Source organism: Cajanus cajan, chromosome 1, assembly GCF_000230855.2.
Source record: "Cajanus cajan strain Asha chromosome 1, NIPB_CcT2T_4, whole genome shotgun sequence".
In the NCBI taxonomy this organism is placed as follows: domain Eukaryota; kingdom Viridiplantae; phylum Streptophyta; class Magnoliopsida; order Fabales; family Fabaceae; genus Cajanus; species Cajanus cajan.
The window spans coordinates 29779471-29787901 of record NC_138517.1 but is presented as its reverse complement, the minus strand read 5'-3'; the positions used below and the strand labels follow the sequence as shown (position 1 = coordinate 29787901).

Here is an 8431-nt window from a genome sequence, read left to right as displayed (position 1 = left end):
GTCGCTGTTTAGCGACCGATTTAGCGACTGAAATTTGCCAGTCGCTATTTTGCGACCGAATTAGCGACGGATTAGAGTGGTAGCGAGAAAATCGGTCGCTAAATCGGTCGCTATTTACTTGTGTTTCATAAAAATATAGTTTGCGACGGAATTAGCGACCAATTTTGAAAATAATTATCAAACAATTGCGACCGAATTTAATTCGGTCGCTAATACTGGACATTTGAAATTTTTAGCGACCGATTAAATTTCGGTAGCTAAACTTTTTCACATTTTTTAACTAAAATTACAAAGCCAGGATTCGATCCTTGGTTATGGGGGTTATGAGCCAACAGCCATACCGTTATACCAACTTGATTTCTTAGTATTCTTGGGAAAGTAATATATATATATATATAATACAAAAGCTTATAATTTTTATTATCTTATAATTTAATATTGGATTTCTTTTGATTATAAAACATAGTAAATAAAATCTAAAATCTGTATTAGTTTCTTTGATAAAAATATTTAATTAATTTTAATATATAATAAATTTAATATCAAAATATTTATCTGGATTTGAGTTATAATTATTATAATCTTTTTGATTTAATATTAGATATCTTTTGATTATAAAATATAATAAATAAAATCTAAAATCTGTAGCAATATCTTTATACAAATATTTAATATCAAAATATTTATTATAATTTTAATTATGATTTTTATAATCTTTTGATTTAATACTGGATTTCTTTTGATTATAATATTTTAATGTGTTTTATTTGAAATACCAGTTAAAATATTTTATTATCTTTTTATTTTAATTTATTATAAAATAATTAGAATATTTAATTTAGTATTATTAAAAAATAACTATTATAAGATTTAATTTATTTAATTTCATTATTTATTATAATACTTTTAGTCATTGTATTGATAAAAAAAATATTTTTAATTAAAATATATTTAAAATTTTTAGTTAATTTATTATCATTCACTTACTTTATTAAAAAGTGATAAAAGATAATTTATTTTCAATTAATTTAATAAAATAAAAACTTTAAAATATATATTTAAAATCTGTAACAATTTCTTAAATATAAATATTGAATTAATTTTAATATATACTAAATTTAATATTAGAAAATTTATTATGATTTTAGTTATAATTTTTTATTATCTTTTAATTTAATATTGAATTTCTTTTATTATAAAATATAGTAAATAAAATATAAAATCTGTATCAGTTTCTTTGATAAAAATATTTAATTAATTTTAATATATAATAAATTTAATATCAAATTATTTATTATGATTTGAGTTATAATTATTATAATCTTTTGAATTAGTATTAGATATCTTTTGATTATAAAACATAATAAATAAAATTTAAAATCTGTAATAATTTCTTTGATACAAATATTTAATATCAGAATATTTATTATAATTTTAGTTATGATTTTTATACTCTTTTGATTTAATACTAGATTTCTTTTGATTATAATATTTTAATGTATTTAATACTTTTGATTTTTTTTTATTTGAATTATAATTTTTATAATATTTTGATTTATTATGATTTAATTTTTATAATTTAACAATCCAACCCTTAAAAATAATGTTTATTTTTAAGATAAATATTATTTAATTATTTATATGAAACTAATTAAAAATTTGATAATAAATTAATATGATTATCTGACACAAGTGAAATTTAAAACAATTTCTTTATTTTAATCTAATTCAATAATAACATGTTTGATTTAAATTAAATTTTAAAAAATTATTTATTTATTTATTTTAAATAAATTAAGCACAAATTAAAAAAATAAAAAAATACTCATAAATATTTATTTTTTATTTTTTAATTACCATGCCTAATCACAATTCACATATCATCATCTCACACTTTGGCAGGATATAGTGGCCCATAGATTCAATAATTCAGTAATAATAATAATAATAATCAGTAATCATTATTTCGCAATTAACAAGCAGGTGAGGCGAGAGAGCGAGGCAGTCCCTCCCTCCGTTACAATTCACTATAAGAGTTTTCCCAAAATCTTAATTAATTAATAATTAATTAATTAATAATTAATTAATTAATTTCCATTTTCTTATTTTTTAGGTTAGTAGTAAGTAGTTTTGCCAGGAGAAAAGCAAAAAAGAAGGGGGAAAGAGTTAGTGAGTGAGCTAGTGGCGAAACCCGCTCACAATTTGGCATCAAATTTTGAAAACCACCCCACACACACACTTTCACCCTCCAGTGCGCCCTCTCATCAAACTCCAATTTCATTTCTCTCTCTCTTCTAATCCCAATCACAACGATTCTGTTCCCTTTCCCTCCAATTCTAGGGTTTCTCTCAACGCTAGGGTTCCCAATTCTCTGGTCCCCCCTCCCCCATCCATGGCCACCGAAACCCTAGAAGACTCCAAGCCTCCGCTCCACGACGCCAAATCGCCACCGGCCTCCGAGATTCCAGAGAAGGAGGCTTCCGCGGAGGCCGCTAAATCCGAGGATGATGTCGACGGAGCAAGCAACCGGGAAGAAAGAGATCGACGAGGACGATGAAGAGGAGAAAGACGACAACGACGATGAGGAAGAAGTGGAAGAGGAGGAGGACGAAGCGGAAGAGAAAGAGAAAGGGAAAGAGAAAGCGAAGGCTAAGGGAAAGGGACGCGGCAAGGAGACTCCGAAGAAGAGTAAAGCATCGGAGAAGAAGGATCCAGTTACGCCGACGAGTGAGAGGCCAACGAGGGAGAGGAAAAGGGTGGAGCGTTACTCTGTGCCCTCGCCGGCCAAGTCTGCGAGATCCTCCGCTAGTAAAGGTTTCACAATTGAGAAGGTACACTTTATATTATTTATTTAATCTAATTACTTAATTGTTTATTTTCTGGGTTCGTGAGGACTGGAGTGGAGTGTTCATGTTTTGAATCGTTTGGATCTGTTTGCTTTTTTTCTTCTTTCTTTCAGGGACGTGCCACGCAGCTAAAGGATATACCAAACGGTGCGCTTAGTTTCTCTTCTCAATTACTCTGCTGTTTCCTTCTTGTTGTTGTAGCCTTTCATCTTTAATGATTTCAACGAGGGTGCTGAGTTTTACTTGTTAATAATTACTTATGGATCAAGTAATTGTGAATGTTGTTTGAGGCTTTCTGTGATTAGGTCTGGAGTTCGAGCAATTGTGTTTTGAAGTGATGCCATGGTTTACTTGTTGATGGTGTTTTTCTCGCTGTTCATTTCCTTTGCACTTTGTTTTTCATTTTGTTTGTTTGTTGTTTTTTCTTTTTTACAATGATTAGGCTGCTGGGTTCCTGGTTCCTTTGTTTAAATATGTATAACCATTAGGTTTTAGATGCTTGCACCCTCAATGATTATGGATTTTAGTGGTTACTAGTGTGTTACTGAAATTGAAATTTTTGTCTCCTTGATGCAGGATATTACTCTTGCTGACTTAGCCCCCACCCACTTGATTAGGCTTAGGCTTGCTCTCAACTTTTTTGTGTTTTATTATGAAATCCTTAACTCACCAGATTGTGCTTGTAATCTTGCCAAACAGGTATATACCTCCTAGTTCATTTAATGAATTGAATGTGTCATGTGCTTGATTAATGTATGCCTCCTAGTTTCTTAACTACATGTAGCTTTCTATAACATCCTTTTTATTTTCTTTTTTCTCTGCATAATTACATAAGCATATATTTCCAAGAATTTTTGAGAGAGATGTTTAAATTAGATGTTGTAGAGTACATGATATCCATTTGTGGTGGTTATGGTCTAAGGGACATATCTTCACTTGGAAAAAGTGGCAGCATCTTGTTTCTTTCTCAAGATGATATATTCGTGTTATATGGAGAAAAAATGATTGCTTATAAGTCCATCTTTATCGATCCATCAACACCAAAAGGAATTGCTAGTGTGCGCTTGTGATTTGGTGACAATTTTCAAGGACAAAGTTCATGAAATATAATGCCAAAATATCTAACGAAAGCCACATTATGATAGAGTTTTTCTAGATAAACACCATATTGGAAAGTCTAATGAGTGAGCTGCATTGGTAGATTTTGGGAACTTCAAAACAAAATTGTGGCTATAAAAAAGTTCTAAATACATGACTCATGACATTGCACCATCTGTTATGAAATTTCAATGATGTTTCTTTTATCTGTTTTGATGCAGGCTGTGATATTTCCCTGCTGCTATTGTGGCTGCGGTGCTTTAGATCATAGTTGACATGCCAGCGATATCAATTATTGCCATATGCAAAAGCCTAGAAAACTGATTCTAACTTTTTACTGTGTAAGAATCCTTACCTTATTTTTCTTGTTGCGTGATTTCTTCATTTAATTAGGTACCTTCATGGAAACATGCTAACTGGTCCAATAACGCCTGTACTTGGCAATATGTCTATAAAAATAAGCTATAATCTAGTATATAATAATTCTAATAAAGTTGTTAAATATGATAATACTCTAGTATATAATAATTCTAATAATTCTTTCTTTTCTAATTATACAAGTTTAAATAAGGATAAATATTATTTTGAATCTAAGTCATGGGTGTTGGTTCCTCTGCTTATGTGAATCCTGTTGCAATTCATATTTAAATATTTTTTTTCATTCTAATTTGAATAAGTTTAAATAAGTTTAACTGTCTCTTCTTTTTTTCAAGAAAGTAGCAGACAATTTGAATTTTCGTTTCATCCTCAAGGGGTTTTATGTTTTGTCCTGATTCTCTTCTCTTGTTGCTACTTCTGCACTTAGGGTGCTGCCAAATCGTTAATAGAAGATGATTCGTTTTATACTATGAGTTTACTCAAGAAAGGGGCCAATTTGTTTATTTTCTTGTACTTGATTTTGTTATGTTGTTGGACTGCTGTTGGACACTGGCTATCACTTAGAAATTCCAATTCAGTTATGTTTTAATTTATAACTTAGAAATTATTCTTTTTTGTAAGTTAGTTATGACATTATATAAAAGGAAGCTAATACAAGTTCAACAGCATGATGAGCAGATGCAGTATATACTACGCCATCTCAACATTGACCCTTTAAGGCCAACCCCTCCTGCACCGAGTACTACCCCAGATGATCCTGACCATGCTGTTGATGATGCTCTTGATGACATAGCAGAAGACCCTTAATTAAGCTTCTTTATTTTACTTGTTTCGGGATATTTTATTGTATTTGACTATTACTTTGTTCAAGTTTAAACGTTTTATGTTATTATTGTGTTTTTAGCATACTATATTGACATACTTATATTTTATTTAGTTTTCACTATAATATAAATCTTCTTCGATAAGATTTTGTCTTTTAGTATGTTCTAGTTTATTATTATAAATTGTGTAATAAATATATTGTTAATTACATATTCATTAACAGGTATAAATTTATAATTAAAAAATAATTTAAAAATACTGGTATATTTTAGTGACCGAAATAGCGACTGAAATTATTTGTAGCTAATTAAAGTTATTAGCAACTGAAATAGTGACCAAAATAATTGGTGGCTATTTCAAATTTTTAGCGACCAAAATAGCGACCGATTTTATCCGTATCTATTTCAGGTTTTTAGCGACCGAAATAGCGACCAATTTTATTCGTACCTACTTCAGTTTTTTTAGCGACCGAAATAGCGACCGAATTTATCCGTACCTATTTCAGCGACCGAATTTATCCGTACCTATTTCAGTTTTTTAGCGACCGATTTAGCGACTGATTTATAAAATGTTTTTATTAAATAAATACAAAAATTAGCGACGGAAATTGCTACCAAAAAATTCGGTCGCAAAATTGGTCTCAAAAGTTAGGAGACCAAAATTTTAGCGACGGATTTTTATTGGCTAGCGACTGATTTTTCGGTCGCTAAATTGCGACGGAAAAAATTTCGGTCGCTATTTAGCGACGGATTTTTTCGGTCGCTATTTCGGTCGCTGAATGAAATAGCGACTGAATTTACCTAAATAGCGACCGATTTTGGTGGTCGCTAAAACTTGATTTTTTTGTAGTGAAAATAACATGATAAGATCACTATTAAGAATTATATATATATATATATATATAGTTGATTAAAAGGGAAAAAAATTACTTACTCAAAATCTCCTTTCTTATTAATATTTTTTTTATAGAACATTATGAAATTTATTAATTATTCCTCTATTAATTACGCTAAGCATCCTTGTTACTTTATGCTAACAAATATACCTACCAAGGATGAGGTGAGGAATGCACTTTTCTCTATGAATGGCTTGAGTGTACTAGGGTAGAATGGATTTGGAAGTAACCTTTATCACTTTTTTTGGGACATTATTTAGGTGGATGTCTTTAATTCAGTGTCGCAAATTTTTAAACAAAATTGGGTATTGCCACTAGTAGAAAATAAGCATATTACGTCACCCCTTTTACGTCGGAAATACGAAAATCCGACGTAAAAAAAATGCGGTGGCATTTTTGTAATTTTTGCGAACTTTTTTACGTCACACCTGGTAAGGTCCGACGTAAAAAGTCCAATCTACGTCGCACTTGGGAAGGTCTGACGTAAAAAGTCCAATTTACGTCGCACCCTACCAGGTCCGACGTAAAAAAGACGCAAATTTGAATAAGAGAGCGCGAGGCACACCGCGCGCATTCACTTTTCATCACTTTTCATTTTTTTCTCTGTAAACCCTCTCCCTCTTCTTTGTTACTGAATCGTTTTCTTGTTTTTTGCAGAGGGATGAACTCTTTGTTACTCATTTGCACATTGTTGCTGCTCCTCAGGTATGAAACAAGGTTTCGTTAGCATTTTTCTACTTAGCATTGCTACTCTGATTATCTATTTTATTCGATTTTTTGGTTGTTTTATTTGTGTAGGTAGTGGACGTTTTTTTTTTGTTATTCTACAAAGCAGAATGGCTTGTTCTGCAAGCAGAACGGGCCGTTCTCCAAGCAGAACGGGCCGTTCTCCAAGCAGAACGGGCCGTTCTCCAAGCAGAACGGGCCGTTCTGCCTGCGTTCTTAAGTTTTTTTTTTGTTTTTTTACGACTTTTTTACGTCGGGTTTCGTAATTTCCGACGTAAATTTACGTCAGATTTGAAGCCCCGACATAAAATTTACGTCTCCCGCTTCTACGTCGGTACGTTTTCTGACGTAAAAAGCCTAAAATATCCGACGTAGTACACCTCTTTTGTACTAGTGTGCCTAGCCTTAATTCTAACTTAGTGACTCTAATTCCCAAGTTCCAAGGTTAGAGATAATTAGTGATTACAAACTTATTACATTAGCCAACGTCCAATTCAAGATCATCATGAAAGTTCTTGCAGATTGACTTGCTTCAGTTGCCCTTAAAATCATGTTGGGGCAATAACAAGGTTTCATTTAGGGTCGTCAAATATCAAATTGCATTTGTATCATTTTGAAGGCTATAAAAATGTTGGAACTTAAGCATTTTGGTGGTAACTTGGCTATAGAGTTTGATATTAGAAAAAGCTTTTGACAATCGGACTAGCATTTTCTACTTACAATTTTGAAAGCTTCTGATTTCAGTAGCACATCTTTTTAGCTAAATTGAAACTATTCTTTATTTAGCCAGGCTTTCTTTTAGTGTCAATGGATTTAGTGTGGGTTACATTGAATATAAAAGAGGAGTTCATTAAGGAGACCTGCTATTCCCTCTTCTTTTCTACCTTGAAAAGGATGTTTTAAGTAGGAGAATTTCTTTCTTGGTTGAACAAAAACTAATCTCACCAATGGTTAAGCCCAAAGGTCATCCCACTCCATCTCATTTTCTGTATGCGAATGATATTATAGTTTTCTACCAAGGCACAATAAAAACCTATAACATTTGATGGTCCTCTTCTATATGTATGGTGACGTCTCAAGTCAATATATTAGTCTTGGAAAAATGTAGATTGTTTTATGGCTCTATGAACTCTGAAAGGGTAGCCAGGGTAGGTGATTTTTTTAAGTTTGTTGTTGGCTTTACACTGTTTATTTACTTGGGTGTCCCAATCTTCAAATGTTAGCTTCAAGCTTCTCATCTTCATGAGATACTTGATAACCTTAAGACTATGCTAGCCTCTTAAAGGGTAGTCTTCTTTCTATTATGTGTAGAGTTCAATTAGTCAAAGATGAGATATTTGGGACTCTATTGTATAGCTTCCACATATATTTTTGGCCTAAGTCTTCGATTAAGTTTGTTTAGCGTATGATCAAGAATTTCATTTGGTCGGGGGATCCAACCACTTGCAAAGTGGTCATTGTTTCTTAGATATAGGAACCAATTTTTAATAGAAACTTTGATTGAGAGGTTGATTTTAGCATACTTTGATATCCAGAGAAAACTTCATGCATTAGTTTGTTTCCTTAAATAAAACTTTGAATGTAGAAAGCGAAATATGATTAACCTATATACAAATGCATAGGGGACTCTCCCTAAAAACATGCATGGAACTATCTTAGACGA

General features: G+C 31.4%; 1 long non-coding RNA gene across 1 annotated transcript; it reads left to right on the top strand.

Annotated features, from left to right (window-relative positions):
- On the top strand, positions 1-5833 carry LOC145959143 (uncharacterized). The gene is made up of 3 exons (XR_014434882.1): positions 1-2993; positions 3423-3545; positions 4166-5833. It is a non-coding gene; the product is annotated as an uncharacterized LOC145959143 (long non-coding RNA).
- Positions 5834-8431: the final 2598 nt, after the last annotated feature.